The 19258-nt window shown below is 36.9% G+C and overlaps 1 protein-coding gene across 2 annotated transcripts in view; it reads left to right on the top strand.

Moving 5' to 3' along the window:
* The window catches only part of ZNF536 (zinc finger protein 536), a 436257-nt gene that overhangs the window by 78502 nt on the left and 338497 nt on the right, over positions 1–19258 (top strand). The window lies entirely within an intron of this gene.

The raw sequence follows: 19258 nt of genomic DNA, 5'->3' as shown, positions 1-19258 counted from the left end.
TCCATTATCTCATTTGATCCTCACAGCAATCCTATGACCTAAGTACTGTAGGTATTATTACCCCCATTATACAGAGAAAGACACTGAAAGAGAAATTAAAATGACTTGCCTAAGACCACACAAGTGGCAGACCCAGGACTACCCACCTAATTACTCATGAAAAGTATATATTTGTTTCTATGGAAGTCAGTAGCAAGCTTTTTATATATTTTGTATATTGCTTGTATATTTTGTAACTCTAGTTTCATACAAACTTGGAACTGTGCCAGGAATTTCTTGTCTCTTTTACCTTCTTCCCTCTCCTCAGTCACACACCTCCCCCTCCTCTAATCTCCACCCGAGCTGAATGATTTTAGACAATACGGGCCATTGCTAAATCTGATCTGCTATAACTCTGACTTAGTTGTGTTCCATTCTTAGATCTGGAAAGGGTAATAGAAGGACCACAACTCAGGTCCTCTGACTCCAATACTAGCCAGTTCTCATTTCAGTAGGAAATGAAGTTGGGGAAGTAGGAAATCATGCTAGAGTGAGAGGAGAGGATCATATTTTGGAGAGACTTGATTACCAGATTGAGGAATTGAGATTTGTGTGGCTGAAAACAGGGAACCAAGTTAAATATTTGAGCAGAGAGTGGAAGAGTTTCAGGCTAGTTCACATGGAAAGATCACATTTGGGGGGTGATTTTTTCTAGCAAACTTATTGGGGGGCAATTTAAGTCATAGGTTCTAGAACACTATAGCACTACTTATGTCAGAAGTTATTTGTAGTTAGGCTGAAGTCAGAGTTAGTGTCAGGGCAACTAATGGCTATTTTCCATCCAGACCCAGGAATAGGGTAGATTTTAGGGAAGGCCATAGAAAGCATATTCAGTGATGATCCACATTGGCTAACATCTTACTACTCAAGGGGATTGGGGCAAGGCAGGAGGTAAAAGGTAATTTCTGACTCTCACAGTCCCAAGGTTATATAAAGCTAAGATTACAAAACATACAAGCTATTAAAAAGCCTGCCACTGACTTCCATAGCAATAAAATATTTGCTGTTTATGAGTAATTAGCCACTTCTAGAAAAGATCTTGATTCCGTTAAATTTATGAGCCTCTTTGATTTATGCATTTCATGGGAGTAAGTCAGGTTCCATCACATCATTTTGGTGTCCTCTGATGCAAATCAAAGGCATTCCTTTTCTGTCCCTCTGGTCTTTGATGGGGGTGAACTAGTCCTTTTCAGTTTTTACCATTTTTTCTCCTAATCCATTCAGGAAGTTGTATTTTGTTTGTTTGTTTTTTACCCCAAAGTATTTTAGCCCTTCAGTCAGTCCACAATCATTTATTGTCAATTGTGTGTCAGACACTGTGTTAAGCCCTTAAACATTTTCTCATTCTGCTTCTGAGCATGTATCAGGAACCTAGTGGGACTTTACCATCTGCAGATGGTACAGATGGCAGCCCCTACTGTGTGCCCCATGTCACGCTAGGCCTTTTGAGAAATATTAGACAATGTGTATCCTAGATAAAGGAGTAATAGACACTTTTAGGGTAGAGAATTTGACATGGCAATATGTAATTGGGTAAAGATTCAGACAAATGTGTCTAATAGAAAGTATTAATAGAAATCACAGGCATATAGTGTTTTATAAAGGGTTATAGACCCCTTTCCTCGTGAGTTTCTACACATAAAGGCTGATGTTTGTCTCTTTTTCCCTTGGGTCAGTATTGGATCAAGTGATCATCAATAAGCATTTGCCTTGCTATGTGCCAGGTACTGTGCTGAGCACTGGTAATATCAACAGAGCAAAAGGAAAGACAGTCCCTGCCCTCAAATAGTTTATATTTTAAAACAAAACAATTATTCACAAAAAATTACAAATTTCATAATGAATCACATTATAAATATACATACCTATACACATATACATATATATGTATATATTTGCCACCAATAAAAGGAAGCTGAAAAAAACGAAGAGGGATAAAGAATTAAGGGAATGGTAGAGAAAGTCCTGTAGAAATTAGTAAAGAGAACAGCCTGGGGAAGAATAAAGACTGTAGTGGGCTATGTTTCCCCTTTAAAATGGAGTTTTGGGGAGTAATCAGCCAGTCAGTGGGAGATGCCACAGGATTGGAGAGTACTTTCGAGGGGAGAAGTAGTCCAGGAGTGGAGACTGAGTGGTGGAGAGGAAAGGAAAGGTGAGGAGGTTGAAAAGTATTCTATAATATAACAGAGAAAGTCCTGTGGAGATGAATCAGAGCTAAAGTTTGAAGCATGAAGGTAAAAGGTGTCCCAGAATCACTAGCCCATGAGACCTGATTGTCCAAAGTCTAAGATGCTTTTCCTTGACCTCTACATAATTGAATTAGTTTTTAAAAATTTAATATGAGATACTTTTTCAACTGCCACCAGAATCGATAATTACTGATTTGGCTGAAGGTAGAATAGAAACATAGCAGTATTCTATTCAAAACAAAATGCTGGGTTTTCTGCTCATAACTGAATTGGCCTTCAGTTCTGCTAGTCATTGGGCATAATTATATTTTTTCCAAATGTGATTATCCCTTGTTTGTCACAGAACCTGAAACAAGACTATACTATTTGCTATTAAGTAATGTTGTTGTCTTAAACTTTCATAAATTGACTTTTAAATGCCATTTGCACACAGTTTCTATCTTCCCTACAAGCTGTGTTATTCAAGTTTAAAAGAAAACAAGGACTTCATCAAGACCCAGGATTCAGGATGTTTGCTTGTGCTACAAGGTGACAGGGTTGGGAAGTTGGCACCTAGTCCTTAACTATAAAATACAGACCTTGCAGGGGCCAGATCATGCCGGGGTATGGATATGGATCAAATCACTAATAGCATTTCCTCCCACGCAAAGAAGAATCACATTAATTGCTTCATTTTTTAAGGTTTCCCCTGGTGTATGGCATCAATGATGTTTAGCGTGGGCATTTTTTAGGTGATTGGTGATGACTTGGAAGGGGAACTCTGTTAGTGAGTTTCTTACTCAGCAGGAAGACTAATTGGAAATAGAAACAGAAACACCTAGTCCCAGAGCAGGAAAGAAAGACGCTTAAAGGGTCATTTTCTCACTAAACTCCAGTGGTTCCCTATTACTTCTAGGTTTAAGAATAAATTCTAAGTGGCACCTATTACTTCACAACCTGTTCTCGAACTATTTTTCTAGCCTTATTATTCATTATTACCCCACCATTCTCCCCAAGGTCCAGGAATTCCATTTATTCTTGCCATGTTTTTCACAGGTTGTCCCCAATGCCTGGAATACATGCTCTCCTGATTTTCATCTCCTAGAAACCTTAGCTTCTTCAAGTCTTAGCTTAAGTTCTACCTTGATATTCCTAATCACTTAGTATTGATTTATATCTATTACATGTGTGCCTACATATATGTATTATCTTCATATTATATAGCATATCTTCTGATTTATATATGTTACATATGTGCTTACAGATATGTCTTATTTCCTTATCATGTAGTATTTCCAACCATAGAATTTGAATTTTGAAAGCCGGGACTATTTCAGTTCTGTCTTTATATCCCTAGCACTTACCTATTATAGGGGTTGACAAGTAGTCAGAGCTTAATTAATGCTTGTTAGTTGATTGATCAGATCTAATCCAACCCCCTTCTTCATTTTACAGAGAATGAAACCAAACCCCAGAGAAGGTAATATCTTGCCCTAAATCCCACAGTGAGTTAATAATGTCACATGGAGGACTAGAGTCCAGGGCACTGAAGTGTGCTCATGCTCACCTCTGTCATGTTGATGAGGGTTGTGATTCTGAGCAAGAGGTAGAAAAGCAGGAAGAGGTGGGCTGCTTACTCTAGCGGGGTAACATACTAACCCAATTAGGAGCCTGATTAGTTGACTAGTTCACAGAAAATAGGAATGGAAATGGGACTCAGAATTAGTGCTGTAAAATGTGATTGGGGAGAGAGAAGGTCAGTATCTTCAGGCAGGCAGGTCCAGTAAAAAAAATCCTTGACTTCACTATTTTGTGTTGGGCTGTTACATATGGAACATAGCTTGTATTGTTCTTTTTCAGGAGCTGAGACTTGGTCTTAGGTGCATATGCTTTGGTTCCTGGATAATTAGGAAGTGTGTTTTCCATCCATATAATTTTCTGCACTCAAGGCATCACTTGGTTTTTACTCTTAGGTGACATTCCACATGAGAAAACGGCTCTTTTCCCCCAGGCAACATGCTCTATATATTATAGAAGAGGCAAAAGAAGGTTCTTTTCTCTTTAAGCAACCTGTTTACTGGAAAATTAGGCTCTTTTTTCCCTCTTCCTTCCTGCACTTTCATTGGAAATTTGTCTCCGTCCCCTGAAATCCATCTATTTATTGCAGTGACACCTACTGCTGAGAGAGCTGATCCACAGCAGGCTCCCTTACTGTTAAACTTGGCCAACAAGCAGCTCATGACTCAACCAGCAGATGTTTCTGCAGTTTAGGTCAAAGGGAACTTATGGACCGGTTTTTGCTCTTCTCCCAGAAGTCTGTGCCAGGGAAGTCAATGCCAGGCACAGACAGTTGACCTGTGTAGTAACAAGAGGAACTGAACCGGGGCCCCAAGGACCAAAAAAGACGAAAGCTAGAGCCTGCTGAGCGCTCTCGATTGGCTGCCATCCAATAGCTTCCGACAACTGAATATCTGATTGTATGCCTGGATTTTTATTTTTTGGGGGTAATGATTTTGTGCACTTATTTGATGATTTGTATCCAAGCTTATGTCTCTGACAGGTGCCCCTCTGAACAGAATCTCACTGGGCCATCTTCTATGAATATTTCAAAATCAGTCTGACTTTGATCCCTGTTACATATGTGCATTTTACATTATATTTAGTCTTGCACCAAGTCACATTTGAGGCCCATGTGAAATGGAAATAAGCATGATCCTATAGTCCAGTGGCATTCAGATTTAAATTGTTTTAATCAGAGGTGAAATGGATTGCAAGGTCCCCCACTCAGCCCTTCCCTCCCACTTTATCCCTATGGCAAGTAATGAAGGCTTTCAGGTTCAATCATTATGGCATTTGTAAGAGAGGAGGGGGAGGCTCCTTGGGTTTCCAAGGCTTCAAGGTGGCATCCTAAGTCTATAGCTCCTCTTCCAATACTGCACTGTAGCAGGGAGCCTAGCCATGTTAATAGGAGATTAAATATCCAACTTTCTGCCACAACAAAATTTGTTTTAAAAAAAGATGGAGAGAAGGAGCCAGCCAGAGGAAAATAATCAATATGCTTCATGATAACTGCTAGTATCTTTTTCAGTTTTGCAATATAATATTAAAGGTGGGTCATTCATTAAAAGCTTACTTTTGCTGCTTTCCCAGATGGGATGGACACAGCATAGATAAATCAATTACACTGAATTAGGAGATATTTCCTGCAAAAGATTGTTCAGGCTGGAGGGAATGGAAACACTTTTTTATCACCTGAATTGTTGGGAGAAAAAAAGGTTGGTGATATTTCTTTTTAAAAATGGTTTTCTATTCAATAATATTTCTGTTGTAAAGAGCATCCTTTATACCAGGTTGCAATGCCTAGATCCTCCCTATGATAGGTACTTAGATAGGAAGTTGGTGGGGGGGGGATGGCTTCCTAAAGTCAACATGATTCTTCTCCTTTTTGCATGGGGAGGCTTAAAATAGGAGCTGCATTTCTCAAATGCTCAACTTTCAGCCCAACCATTTGCTTCCCCGGTTTACTTAATCTTCTGTGACCCACATACACACATGGTCTATGGCCGAAAAGACATTGTGTTCAGCTGTTCACCAAATCTCAATACCCACGACTGATTACATGGCTGGCTTTTGAAATTGGCTCTTTATTGAATTTTGCAAATGATGCAAAACCTACATATGCCATGGGCTGTGACTTTGAGTAGAGCAGAGAGGTTACAGGAGATCTCTGGGGTATGAGAGGGAGATCCCTAAAATCCCAGCATTCTGTCCCATCCTCTTGGCATGCTTATGGCTAAAATATGGATGGCTAAAAGCATGTTAGGAAACCATTGGATTACCAGGATTGGAACAAGAGGTAGATGCCTCAGAAGTTTCATGTTAACAGGAACCAATCAAATAATCAGTTTAATACATTAGACACCTACTATGTGCCTTTAGTGGTATTTGGTTTTGAGTAATTCAATTCAGCAGTCTCTTTTACTTAGCCTATGACTTAAATTGTAGAGAGCAGTGAATCTTAATTTTTTTTTAGTCTCAGATGCCTTTACACTTTTAAAAATTAGTGAGGAGCCCCCCCACCCAAGAATTTTTGTTTACATGGATAATATCCAGAGATATGCTGGTAAATGTTTAACAACTAGATCTCCTTTATTAAGAAAGTAATCATCATACATTTTAAAATTTGATCTGTATTATTATCACTCCTTCAAATTTAGATAATCAACAAAACAAAAAATCAAACCCTGAGTAGTTTTTGATGATTTCTGAGGTAAATAATGTTCACACTAAAAATTTAACAATCAGCCTTTTGTGGTCTAAGTGGGCTTCAGTACATTTCTGCATGTCTATCAATATTTGCTATATTAGAAATTAAAATTTTCAGTACATTTTCAGAAAATTCTCCTGGAATACTCTTGATGCATTCTAGAGGGTCTCTAGACTTTTGAGAACTATTAGTATGTAGAATAAAGAAAAGAGAGAACAAAATCAGGGAAACCAATTTGGAGTTTATACAATGATCGGGATGAGATGTGATGACAGACTAAACTAGGATAGTGGCCATATGAGTGAACAGAAGGTTATGGATGAGAAAACAGTTTTCTTTGGTTAAATAGGTAGACTTGACAACTGGTTGTCTATTGGGATTGAGGGAGAAGGAATAGTCAAGGATAATTGAAATTGTAAAGGATGGTTGTATCTAGAAAGAATCTAGAAGGATGGTTGTACTATATATGGAAATAAGGACATTTAGAGGAGAGATGGACTCAGAAAGAAATGTAAGGAGTCACGTTTTTAGTCCATTGAGTTTGAGATATACACAGAACATTTAACAGAGATATATTGCATTGTATTATTGTAGATGTATTACATCTATAATACATCTACAATATATCCACAACTTTCATGCAAAGTTGAGAAAAGAGATTAGAAGTGAGAATGTAGACTACAGAGTCAACTGCATGGAAATGATAGTTGAACCTATCATAACTGATGAAATCAAAAAGAGAAAGAGTGTGGGGAGAGAAGGAGAAGAGGGCCTAGAATCTAGCCTTTGAGAATACTCACACTGATAGTTAAGAGATGTATGATGAGCCATTAAACAGGAAGGAGAAATAGACAAAATAGAGGCAAACCCAAAAGAAGGACAGTATCATGGAAACCAAGAGAAAAGACTATTTGGGAACAGGGGATGAGCAACAGTGTCAAAAGTTTCAGATAGGTAAAGTGGGATGAAGACTGAGAAAAGGCCATTGCCTTTAAGAGACTTGTGGTATTTCATAGTAGAAAGAGAGCAAAGGGGCAGGAAGAGAAAAGAAGGAGGGGGAGGAGAGAGAGAGGGAAGGAGAAAGAGAGAGAGAGAGAGAGAGAGAGAGAGAGAGAGAGAGAGAGAGAGAGAGAGAGAGAGAGAGAGAGAGAGAGAGAGAGAGAGAGAAAAGAAACCTCTTTTTACTTTTCCATTGTTTGGGGTGGGGTCAAAAGCCAGATTACAAGGGATTAAAAAGTGAGCTGGGTATGTAGGTGAGAAAATGATGACAGGTATAAATCCTTTCCAGGAGTTAGGCTGTAAAAGGAAGGAATCAATTGTAATAGCAAGAATGAGCTCTAGGGTTACATGAAGGATTAATTTCTAAATTTTTTTAAATTAAAAGACAATTTAGAATAAAAGATATATAGACATAATTCTAGATAGCAAAGAAGGAGCCAGAGAATAAGAAGTGATTGAAGATGAAAGAAAGGAAATGATTTAGGAACAAGTTTCCAGAAAATATTAAAAGAAAGACATATTGACTTGAAAGACACAGGCTGTCCTTGTTAAAGAGAAGGCTATCTCTCTTCAAAGATTACAAAGAAGAAATTAGTTAAGAGGGTGACATAGATGGTGTTTTGAATTTGGAATGGAGATGAAGAGAAAGGTCATAAGGAACCTCTATTTTTTTCAATAAAGTCATAGAAAGGCCCTCTCTTAAGAGAAAGTGGATGATATAGGGAACTTGGAAAGAAGAGAAGGTACAGAATATTGCTTTTGAAATGATGATAAAAATAATTTCCAGTCAAGTCAAATCAACAAGCATTTATTACATGCTTCCTGTGTACCAGGTACTGTATAAAGCACTGAGATATAAATACAAAGAAAAGATAATTTCTGTCCTCAAGTAGTTTATATTCTCAAAGGGGAAGAAAATGCATAAAAGGTATAAAAAAAGGGAGAAAAGGAAAGGTACTTGCAAGGGGGCTTTAAGATTCACAAAAATCATTTCATTTGATACAACCCTGTGAGGTAGGTGTGATGACCGTTCCCATTACACAGATGAAGCAACTGAGGTGTAGAAAGGAGAAGTGACTTGTTCAAATTCATATAGCTAAAGAGTATTTGAGACAGCATTAGAACATGGATCTTCCCGACTCCAAGTTCAGCATTCTATCCATTATCCTGTTAGAGGCAGGATCAAGAGAAGGTGTTTTTTTTCTGTCTTTTTTCCTTTTTTAATTTTTTTTAATAATAGGCCAGTTGTTCCAAGGGGTACAGCAAGATGGGAGGAATAAGGACTGAGCCATTCATCATGGAGGAATAGGACTGAGGTGGCTAGGACAAGAATATGGGGAGGAATAAGAAGTAAGAAAGGGTTCTGGCCCTGGGGGACAAACCCAGTGATCAGAAGAGCAGATGTGGGGAGATTTCCCACCATAGTATGCAGTGAGGACCAGTGAATGTATCCTTCTCTTTCACTGTCCTGTGATGGCTGTTAGGTAGGGCTTTCAGCTCCCCTACCTTGTGGAAGGCCAAGAAAAGGGAAAAGACCTTTTTTCTGGGGAGCCTGGGAGGAAGAGGGGAGGGAAGGAAAGTGAGACTGGTGACAAATTCCAATCATAGCTCTACAAACTAATCATAGATCTGAAACTGGAAGGAACCTCCAGGTCACCTTGTTAGCTTCCTAATTTTACACATAGGGAAACTGAGACCAGGTAGGGTTAAAGGACATACCTAAGGTCACAATCTTCAGGGGCATTAATTGAACCCAGATCTTCTAGATTCAGTCATCTGAGTCAGTAACTAAGTGGTGTTCCCAGGAAAATTCAAATCATCCTTAAAGCTCTCTCTCAAATACATTTTTCAATGGCATAGGATCTATGTTGTTCCCGATCTCTTATGCAGAAGTCCCCATTACCTTTAGCAGCCTTAGGCTCTTGACAAACAACATAGTTATAGTAGCTGGTACTAAATGCCCAGTCAACTAAATCTGGGGTCACATACCAAGTCTGATACTTATTTGAATGTGAGTAAGTTGTTAATTCTCCGAGCCCTGCTCTCCTACTATGTAAAATGTGGAGGTTGGACCTTATGGCTCTTCCAAAATCAAAATCTGTGATCCTCCACCCATGACCTGATTTGTAATGGCTTTCAGCTCCACTGGGAGTGGTTCTTCTCTTGTCTGGATCCCTTTGCTCCTGTCAGTTTTTTTCTGGCCCTCATTTTCTGCATCTGTAAGATGAGGGGGCTTGGACTAAAAGACCCTGAGGGTCCCTTCCAGCTTTAAATCTTCTGTGATGTAGCACTAAATAAATCCCTACCCTCAAGGCATTCATAATCTCAAGGAGAATCACACACACACAAAATATCTGGAAGGAGAGAGTATATAATAAAGTTTTAAATACTTTGGTTATTTATAGAATAAAAATATAATAAGGTGCTAATGGTGAGTGTATGAAAGAGCCATGGTTGGTCTCCATTTAATCAGTGGCAGGTGTCCAAGAGGCCTAAACTGACAATTTCCCTTTACCACTAGAATGTGCTATCTCCCTAGACATAGCACTCAGAGGTTAAGGAGGCCTTGCATAGGGCTTCATTTCAAAGGATAAATCACAAACTGGTCTCTCATTCTCATGCATCCAGTGCTAAATACTCCCATTTTATTAAGATTCTTGTGTCCTGGGCTGATTCGGCAACCCAAGGACTGGATTCTTGTTGACAGCATCAAACACAAGATAGAATAAAATGCCCCAAATTACTGTGGCCTTGTAGGTGGAAGGCATGGCGGCAGATCCCACGAGACTGCCACCTGTAGCAATGTCCCTGCCTAACTCCACAATGAACAATGAGTTGTGTTGATGAATTTGGTAGCAGGGGACACAAGTAGCCTGAAGTCAGTGTAATATTCATACTGTTCTTTTTCCAATGTCAAGGTTCTCTGTGACTGGATGGATTCCTAGATTTAATTGCCTGGTTGGATTTTTCCAAGCCTTGGTTGTGAAAGATCTGCAGTCTCACTCCTTTTTCCTTCATGAAGGACATTAGTATAGTTTGTGGATGGATCTCTTTTTTCTTTTGCCATGATGCCCTATTGCCATTAAATATTTTTCGTTCTGTCCCCTCATCCCCTAGGAAACAATTTCAAAAAGATTGCCCTTATTCTTTAATCAACTGCAGATCTTTAGTGGAAAGGACTCTGTACATTCCCCAACTCCCCTTTCCCCATCTCCATCCAATTTGTTTTTTCTCTCCTATTTCTTACTATTCCTAGGAACCTCTGCTCAGATAAAAGTCTGGGACTGTGTCTGGTGAATTTGCTTAGCACTGGTGAATTCATTTAGGATTTAGCACAAAGATGGTTTTGCATTAATTAATAAGCATTAAGTGCTTTTTATATTCCAGATACTATGCTGGATACCGATGATACAACACAAAAGGGAAATAGTTCCTGTCCTCAAAGAGCTTAAATCCTGCATGCTTTTAATGATAGGGACAATATTTTGTCATAGGTCATCAATTTTCCCTTTTAAGTTGTCCAAAAGGAGTATGGGCTGCCAAAATATTTCATTGATTATAAGAGTGTTGATTTAATGATGGAAGTGACCATCTATCTCAATCCCCCCATTTTATAGCTTAAGGTACTGAGGTCTCGAGAAGTTCAATGATTTGCTCAAAGTTACACTGGTAGCTGATGGATTCTCTCTCTTTGGAGGTCTTTGAGCAGAAGCTAGGTGACCATTTCTTTATGAAATAATAGGTATTTCTTTCAGATATGAACTGGTCTCCAAGGTATCTTCCAATTCTAAATGATGTGATTCTGTGATTCTTTAGAGTGAGGATGTTAGATTCCATTCTCCAACTTGGCTCTCCTAGTTGCAGAATCAACATACTACCCAGCTGGGCTTTAATACCATATTTGCATTAATGAATTCAGCCAAGATTTAACTATTTCTAGTTCTGTCTGATAGCATTGTCTACAAATCAGTCAAAGAAGAATAGGTCAACCATACTGCCCCACTGTTTATCTATTAATCATCTGGCAAATATACCACTCAGTACCCTCCCCACCTCAGTAATATTTGTGATGTAATTTGTTTGGATGTCCAAATGTCACCAACGTTGATTGTAAGAGATGAAAAAAATGTACTTGCTCAGCACACCAAGCTCTGGGCTAAAATGTAAGCATGAAATCTCTGGTTTATTTTTGTAATAATGTTTACAGCTGTTTAATGACCCTGAAAAGGTTCAGTAGTCTGGTGTTGTGTATTTCAGAACAGGAGTGTATTGTGCTTATAACAACCTTAAACAGTTTCAACTGCAACAATAGAGAATATATATATATATGAATACATGAACACATATGTATATATTTACATATATATGGATATATGTATATATTACTATATTTAATAAAATGTATTGTATTCTGGATGAAGCCCTAGCTGATGATTGGATGCTGTGATTGACTCACAGCACAAGGTAGGGTACAGAAGTGGGAAGTACCAAGAGATTCACTGACTTTCAGGAAGGTGTCTTCTGACAGGAATAAATGGCAAAAGATTATTTCATTTAAAATCCTCAGTGACATTTACAGCATCACCTTGTTTATTAAGCTCAGCCTCTCCCCTTTCTTCATAGCAAAGGTGGGCAGCAAGAGCTCAACAATTTCTCAGAAGCAGTACTTTCTCACTCACCTTGATAAAAAGGAATATTCATTTGGCTGTGCTCTGCTAGAGAACAACCTTTGATCGAAAAAAAAATCAGTTGAAATGGTTATTTTGAAATTCATTTTGTTTTCCAACCATGCTTATAAGGATAAAATTCTTTTATGTGATTTACTGGCAAGATCTGTATTATTTTGACCTATTAATATATATATATATATATGTGTGTGTGTGTGTGTGTGTGTGTGTGTGTGTGTGTTTGCATGCATATATATAGCATATGTATATATATATATATATATGTATATATATACACATACATTTTTTCCCAATCTAGCAAAATGAAACCATGTTTTTGTGCTAAATTTGTTTAGGCTTGCAGCATCTGGCATATCTGGGGTCCTAATAGTTTTAAATTTCATTTCAAAGTTGAAAGATACAATTAAGTGCTCTATTGGAATAGTTAAGTGAAAACTTTTGTTATTGATATCACAGGAAATAGTCTCAGAGGCAGAAATGCAAAATCAAAATAACTATTAGCACCATCAAAGGCAGCTGAATGGCTCGCTGTACCTTAAATGATGTGAAAGATGAGACAGAATGTATTTTGATAATCTGTATATCCAATGGTGGGTTTTATAAGCTAAGAAAATCTTCTTGGAAATATGAAATTGGTCATATCAAGTAGAAAAATGCTCTTACTTTATTTTTGTTTTTTGTTTTCAGTTCTTTATTTAGATTCCATCCTATTTGTTGGTACTTGGGAAGTATACATAAATTGCAAATTTGCAGGATAGATCCCTTTTGTATGTTCCTGAGAGTTTAGTCTGAAAATTGAACTCTGTTAATATCATCCTGATTCTGATGAATGTTTGAGGATATCCTAGCATTTTGGCAATAAATGATGGTGTTGAGAGACACAACTAGTCTTACTCAATAGCTAGTGTTGAACAGCTCTCATTACAGAGTTTCCATGTTTCAGTAACAGAAATAAATGTATTATGTATTGTGGTGGACTTGAAGGATGTGATTTGATAGTTGCTTTGAACATTTCTCTTTAGAATCTAGGATTAAGATTTGGAATAGATCTAAAACTCATTTAGTCAAAAATCCCCTTTTTCAGAAGAAACTAAAACTCAGAGAGGGGACTTACAAAAAGTCATCAGAGTTGTAAATAACAGTGGTTATGTGGTAAATAAATTCATTATAGGATTGATTTAAAGCTAGCTGAAACGACCACCCCACCCCCAACCCATTTAACAAGTAAGAAAATGAGACTCAGTAAGGTTGTGACATTTTGAAGATCACATAGTAGGCAATTTATAAGTATTTGTTGAATAAATGAAGCAATGAATTGCTCATTCCAAATGAGATGTTCAGCATTGAGATGATGTGCCATCTTATTTGAACCATTGGATTATCATAGATTTAGTGCTGTAAGATAACTCTGTGTCCCATCCCTTTGTTCTTATTGATGAGCCCCCAACTATAAAGTAGCTTGTCCAAGATCATAGAGGTGGTATCTGAGGTAGAATTTGAATCCATGGCAGAATCACAGAATCTTAGAATCAGAAAGGATTATATCAATTGGTATAATCCAAACATTAAAAGTATCTCCATTATATTCATCAAGTAGTCAATCAGCCTTTGCTTGAAGATGCTTAATAAAAGGAAATAGCTCATTCCAATTTTTTTATATCTCTAATTGTTAGGAAGTTTTTTTTCTGACATCAAGCCAAATTTGACTCTGTGTCATCTCTCCATTCTTTCTTGTTTTATCCTTTGAGGTCCGTTTCTACAGGATAGGCTTTTAACACAGTTATTTTAAGACAGTTATTATGGCCCTACAAAATCTTCTCTATTTTAGGCCAAACATCCTTAGTTTCCTCCACTAATCCTCCTGTCCTAGGGATTCAATACCTTTCACCATCCTGACGACCTTTTGTAAACTATAGTTTTGTAAACTAGGCATTATGTTCTAGCTCTGATCTGAACAGTAGCGGAGTACAGGAAAACTGTCACTTCCTTATTCTTAGAAGTGCTCCCTTTCTTAATGTAGTAACTCAAGCTATTAAGTCATTTATTAGGGGCCAATTATGAGCCAGGAACCATAAGAAGGTATAAGATTTTGTTTTATTTTTTGACTGCTCCATCACATTATTTCATTATATTGGGCATGAAACATTCTACTATAATCCCTGAATCTTTTTAGATAACTTTCTGTCTAATCATATCCTTGTATAATTGATTTTTTTGAATTCACATGAGACTTACATGTATCCTCTTTAAATTTTATCTTTAGTCCAATGGTCCTATCCCATAAAGATCTCTTAAAAATCCTGATTTTTCATCCATCATGTTCCATATCTCTCCCAACTTTGTGTCATCTTCAAATCAGAAGACATCTACATCATGATTCAAGTTATTGATAAAAATGTTAAATAGAATATTGCTAAACACAGATCCTTGGCACATTCAGCTAAAGACCACACTGAACCATTAAGGACTACTCTTTGAGTATTACCCTTTGATCAATTCTTAATCAATCTAACTATGTTATCTATATTAATTACCTCCTGATTTACAGGTTTAGCAATCCTATTTAAAAAAAAAACAAAAGAAAGGAAGGATGAAAGGAAGGAAGAAAAAAGTTAGGAAGGAGGACAGAAGTTAGTTTAATGTGCTAAGACCTATTCTTTTTTTTTAATTTTTAAATAACTTTTTATTGACAGAACCCATGCCAGGGTAATTTTTTACAACATTATCCCTTTCACTAACTTCTGTTCCGATTTTTCCCCTCCCTCCCTCCACCTTCTCCCCCAGATGGCAAGCAGTCCTTTACATGTTAAATAGGTTACAGTATATTCTAGATACAATATATGTGTGCAGAACCGAACAGTTCTCTTGTTGCACAGGGAGAATTGGATTCAGAAGGTATAAATAATCCGGGAAGAAAAACAAAAATGCAAGCAGTTTATATTCATCTCCCAGTGTTCTTTCTTTGGGTGTAGCTGCTTCTGCCCATCTTTGATCAATTGAAACTGAATTAGCTCTCTTTATCGAAGAGATCCACTTCCATCAGAATACATCCTCAAACAGTATCATTGTTGAGGTATATAATGATCTCCTGGTTCTGCTCATTTCACTTAGCATCAATTCATGTAAGTGCTAAGACCTATTCTTGATAAAGTAAAGTAGCTTTGTAGTCATCTCTTCCTTTTCTAAATTTTCACTAATTGTTGTCTTGCTGATATTTGCTAGGATTTTCCCAGGAACCTATGATAAGCTTACTGGTCTATAGTTTGCAAACTGAAATTTGTTCCTTTTTCAAAAATTGGGGCAATATTTGCTCTTCTTCAATCCTGTAGGACTTTTCCCTCTTTCCATGATCCTTCTAATATCATCACCACATCTGCCTGTTCTTTCAGTACAAAGCGGTACAACTCATATAATACAAGTGACTTGATTTGATACAGGGCAGTTAGATGCTCTCTTATTTATCTCCTTATTTATTACTTTGGGTATCAATTTCCTATTGATGATTTTTTCAAAGATCATTCTCATTGGTAATGAAGAAAGAAACAAAGAATTGAGTAGTTTTATCTTTTCTCTACAATGGTCCCATCTATCTCCAAAGAGCATCATTCTTATTTTTTATTCTTTTCTTACTCCAATTCCAGTGTTCTTCCATTACACTATGCTTAATAAAACAAAATCAGATGATCCTAAATAACTTTGGAGACTTAAAAAACTATTATACTTGAAAAGAACCTGAATAATCTAGAACTTTCTGATTGAACTATTTTGTCTGTTCAACATGAATGGGAAAATTTAATTCAATTCTACAAACTTAAAAAAAAAACAACTATTACATGTCAGGCTTCATATAAAGTGCTGGGGATGCAAAAATCAAAACATAATGAAATCTCACCTCTCCTCAAGAAGCACATAGTTCATTGGGAGGTATAATAAGTCCACTGGTAAAAAAAAAAGTGTATCAACCTATAGAGTCCCTTTTGCATTCTATAATTTGTGCTAGGTATATGAATAAAAAGACAAAACATGGAATTTATATCCTGTAATTCCAAATTAAAAGAGCATTAATAACTGGTATAATTAGGGAAGACTTCATAGAGGAGGTAGCATTTGAACTGAGACTAGAAGAAAGTTAAAAATACTAAAAATTTTAAATGGAATAGTTAATACATTCTAGGCATGGAATGGCTCATTTAAACATGTGACTATTAGGGATGGAGGTTGAGGAAGAGCATAGCTAATAGATTAGGTTATCTGGATGGTAAAATATGTGAAGAGGGGTTCATGAAACAGTGTTACAAAGCTGGGAAGGGATCAGATTGTGGAGGACCTTAAAGAGCAACCTGATTTTTTCATTTTAGAAAAGTAAATTTTGTTTTATTTTTTATTTTAGAAAAATAATTATTTTCATTCAAGTAAAATTTTTATTCTATTTGAAAATTTGTCTTAGAGACAATAAGAAGTTTTTTCAACTTGATTTCTCTCCCTTCTAGTTAACTTGATTTGCAATCTCCTATATTATATATTATTTTTGTTCCCTCTTGCTGAATTTGAGTTATTTCATTAACATCAACCTGAAAATACCAATCTTCCCATCTTCCTGTCTTTTGTTTAGACCACCAGAACACTGTTTCGAAACAAGTTCCCAGAATAAATGCATCGTCTTGATTCTTTTCAAAATTTTAGAAAGGTGATTAGGTGGGATTCTGAGTTGGCTTTAGGAATCATTCTCATCTTATTTTGTCCAAGAGAACCCGATAGTTGGATTGAGGACTTCTATTCAAATAGAAAGAGAAAAGCTTTTCCAATTTCCTGATGAGAGTGCAATAATTGCACAGTATACTGAATTTTCTCTACAAGTGTCCCCTAAAATGTAGGCATGAATCCTGGCCAAGCAGCCTCTGTTTTTCAAGCCATGCACCTACTTCTAACCCCTAATTCCACTGGAGATGTTATTTTGTAAAAGAGGGGGTAAATGACTCATTTTTGATATTGTTGGCAAGTGGCTTAGAATTTAAACTTTTATCACTATATTCCGCCCCCCAAAAGATGCTGGCTCAAACAGCTTCTTTAGCATCAGCATGTCAATATGCATGTGTGTATATTTGCTCTTCTTATCATCATGTATACACATTTATTTTTATATCTATGATCACACCTCTTCTCTCTTCCAAAGCCAACCTATTTTTTTCCTCTATTGCCTTCCCCCTCCTCTTCACCCCCTCCCCAAGATAGAAATCACAGCTTCCGCCTTCCTGCCAAAGAAGCCAGGACTCCCCTTGGAGACCATCCATGTCATTCTTAGATTGCCTGGCGGGGGTCCCGGCAAAGCATGGAGTATGAGCCTCCCTCTGGGTCAAGTGTACTTCCTCTGGAGTCTGGCTTCATCCCCTGCGGGCCAGAGAGGGAGTCATTTGGTCCAGAAATCAGACATGGCTATAGCTGACTGCAACTGCTGAGCCACCTGGCTGGCCAATGTATTTTAACATGGGAAGGAAAAAGACGTTGGTAGCAAAAAAAAAAAAAAAAAAAAAAAAAAGGGAAACTTAGGTGAAAGAGAGACCAGGAAACAGCACTGAGAGATAAGACCTGGTTTTGTTAGCTTTAAAATCCATCTTCCCCACATACTCTGTTTTTAGAAGAGAATTTTCCCCCCTTTCTGAGCTGTATGGATTTGGTTTTTTTTACCTAGACTAGAGGTGGCAGAGAGAACTATTAAGGACAATTATGCAGACCAGCATTGAACCTTTGTGTTTAACAAACAGCTTTGAGTTCTAATTTTCTGCAAAACACATACTGCAGGTACCATTTGTACTCATTACTGTAAATTGGGAAAGTTATTAAAAATGCTTAAACTTGGTGAGACTTCCTATGGCACCTTCCCTGGATTTTAATTGGTTTTTATCTAGTTCTATAAAAGAGCTCTTTAAATCAAATCAAAGCCCCTTACTTTGGATATCTTGCCAATGGAAGGACAGAGACAGTCCGCTGTATCTTATGAGTACTTTTTTTTTTCTCAACTCAAATGTGAGCATTTTCAGCAATCAATTAAGATTCCAATGCAAGATAATTTATACTTCCTTTGATGGACTGAGTTTTAAAATGACACCACAACAATGTTTTGGAACACAAGGGTTAAATCTTAATCTCAGAGGTTTGCAAAGCTGCTAGTAGCAGTCTCCTTAAAATTTAATATACCTCGTTAATGCTTACTTGCAAACACTGAAGGATTTTTATGATTATAATCATGTGTTACAGCACCTAGTACTGTTTCTAAGCAGCATACTAATCAGCTTAATGAGATATTACTGCACTTTTTGTTGACTAAAGCAAAATCCCTTTTATTGTTCTAAAGCTTGTCCTTTACTTATTTTTCCCCCAAAACATTATCTTGTTTTATTGTATGCCAGTAAATATCATGCCATCATTGGGTGGTTTTTTTTTGGTCAAATCATAAAACTCCTGTTTTCATTTCAAAAGAGAGAATGTATTCAATGTAGTGAATGGAACCAAAAGTTATGAGTGGAATTCAATTTGGGCTTTGAAGAAAGAAAAAGAAAAGAATAGAGAAAAGGGAAAAAAAGAGAAGAGAAGGAAAAGAAAAGAAAGAAAAGGAACCAAAAGTTATAAGTGGAATTCAATTTGGGCTTTGAAGAAAGAAAAAGAAAAAAATAGAGAAAAGGAAAGGAAAGAGAAAAGAGAAGAAATAAAAAGAAGGGGGAAAAGAAGAGAAAAGGGAAGAAAAGAAAGGGGAAGGAAAAGAAAAGGAAAGGAAAGAAAAGGAAAGGAAAAGAAGACTATGCAATAGACTTGTCTTGAACTTTTACTCCTGCAAACAGGTGCAGATACTACAAAGCGAGCTGGCAAAAGGATGTGGAGGGGGAACAAGGGAAGGAAGAAAAGAGGAGAGGAAGAAATGTAGCCTCTTGATTTGTTATTAGGTATTGAAAGTGGTAAAACATTAATAATTAAAATATGAATGAATAATTGCAGTCTGTAAATAGGAAATACAACGAAGAAGATCTGCTGCTAAAACAAATTGGATGAGCAACATCATATTGCATAATTGGCATTTAATAATTCATTTTTTTATTATTGTT

Source organism: Antechinus flavipes, chromosome 2 (genome assembly GCF_016432865.1).
Source record: "Antechinus flavipes isolate AdamAnt ecotype Samford, QLD, Australia chromosome 2, AdamAnt_v2, whole genome shotgun sequence".
Taxonomy (NCBI): Eukaryota; Metazoa; Chordata; class Mammalia; order Dasyuromorphia; family Dasyuridae; genus Antechinus; species Antechinus flavipes.
The sequence above is the reverse complement of the archived record's forward strand: the minus strand, read 5'-3'. Positions and strand labels throughout refer to the sequence as shown.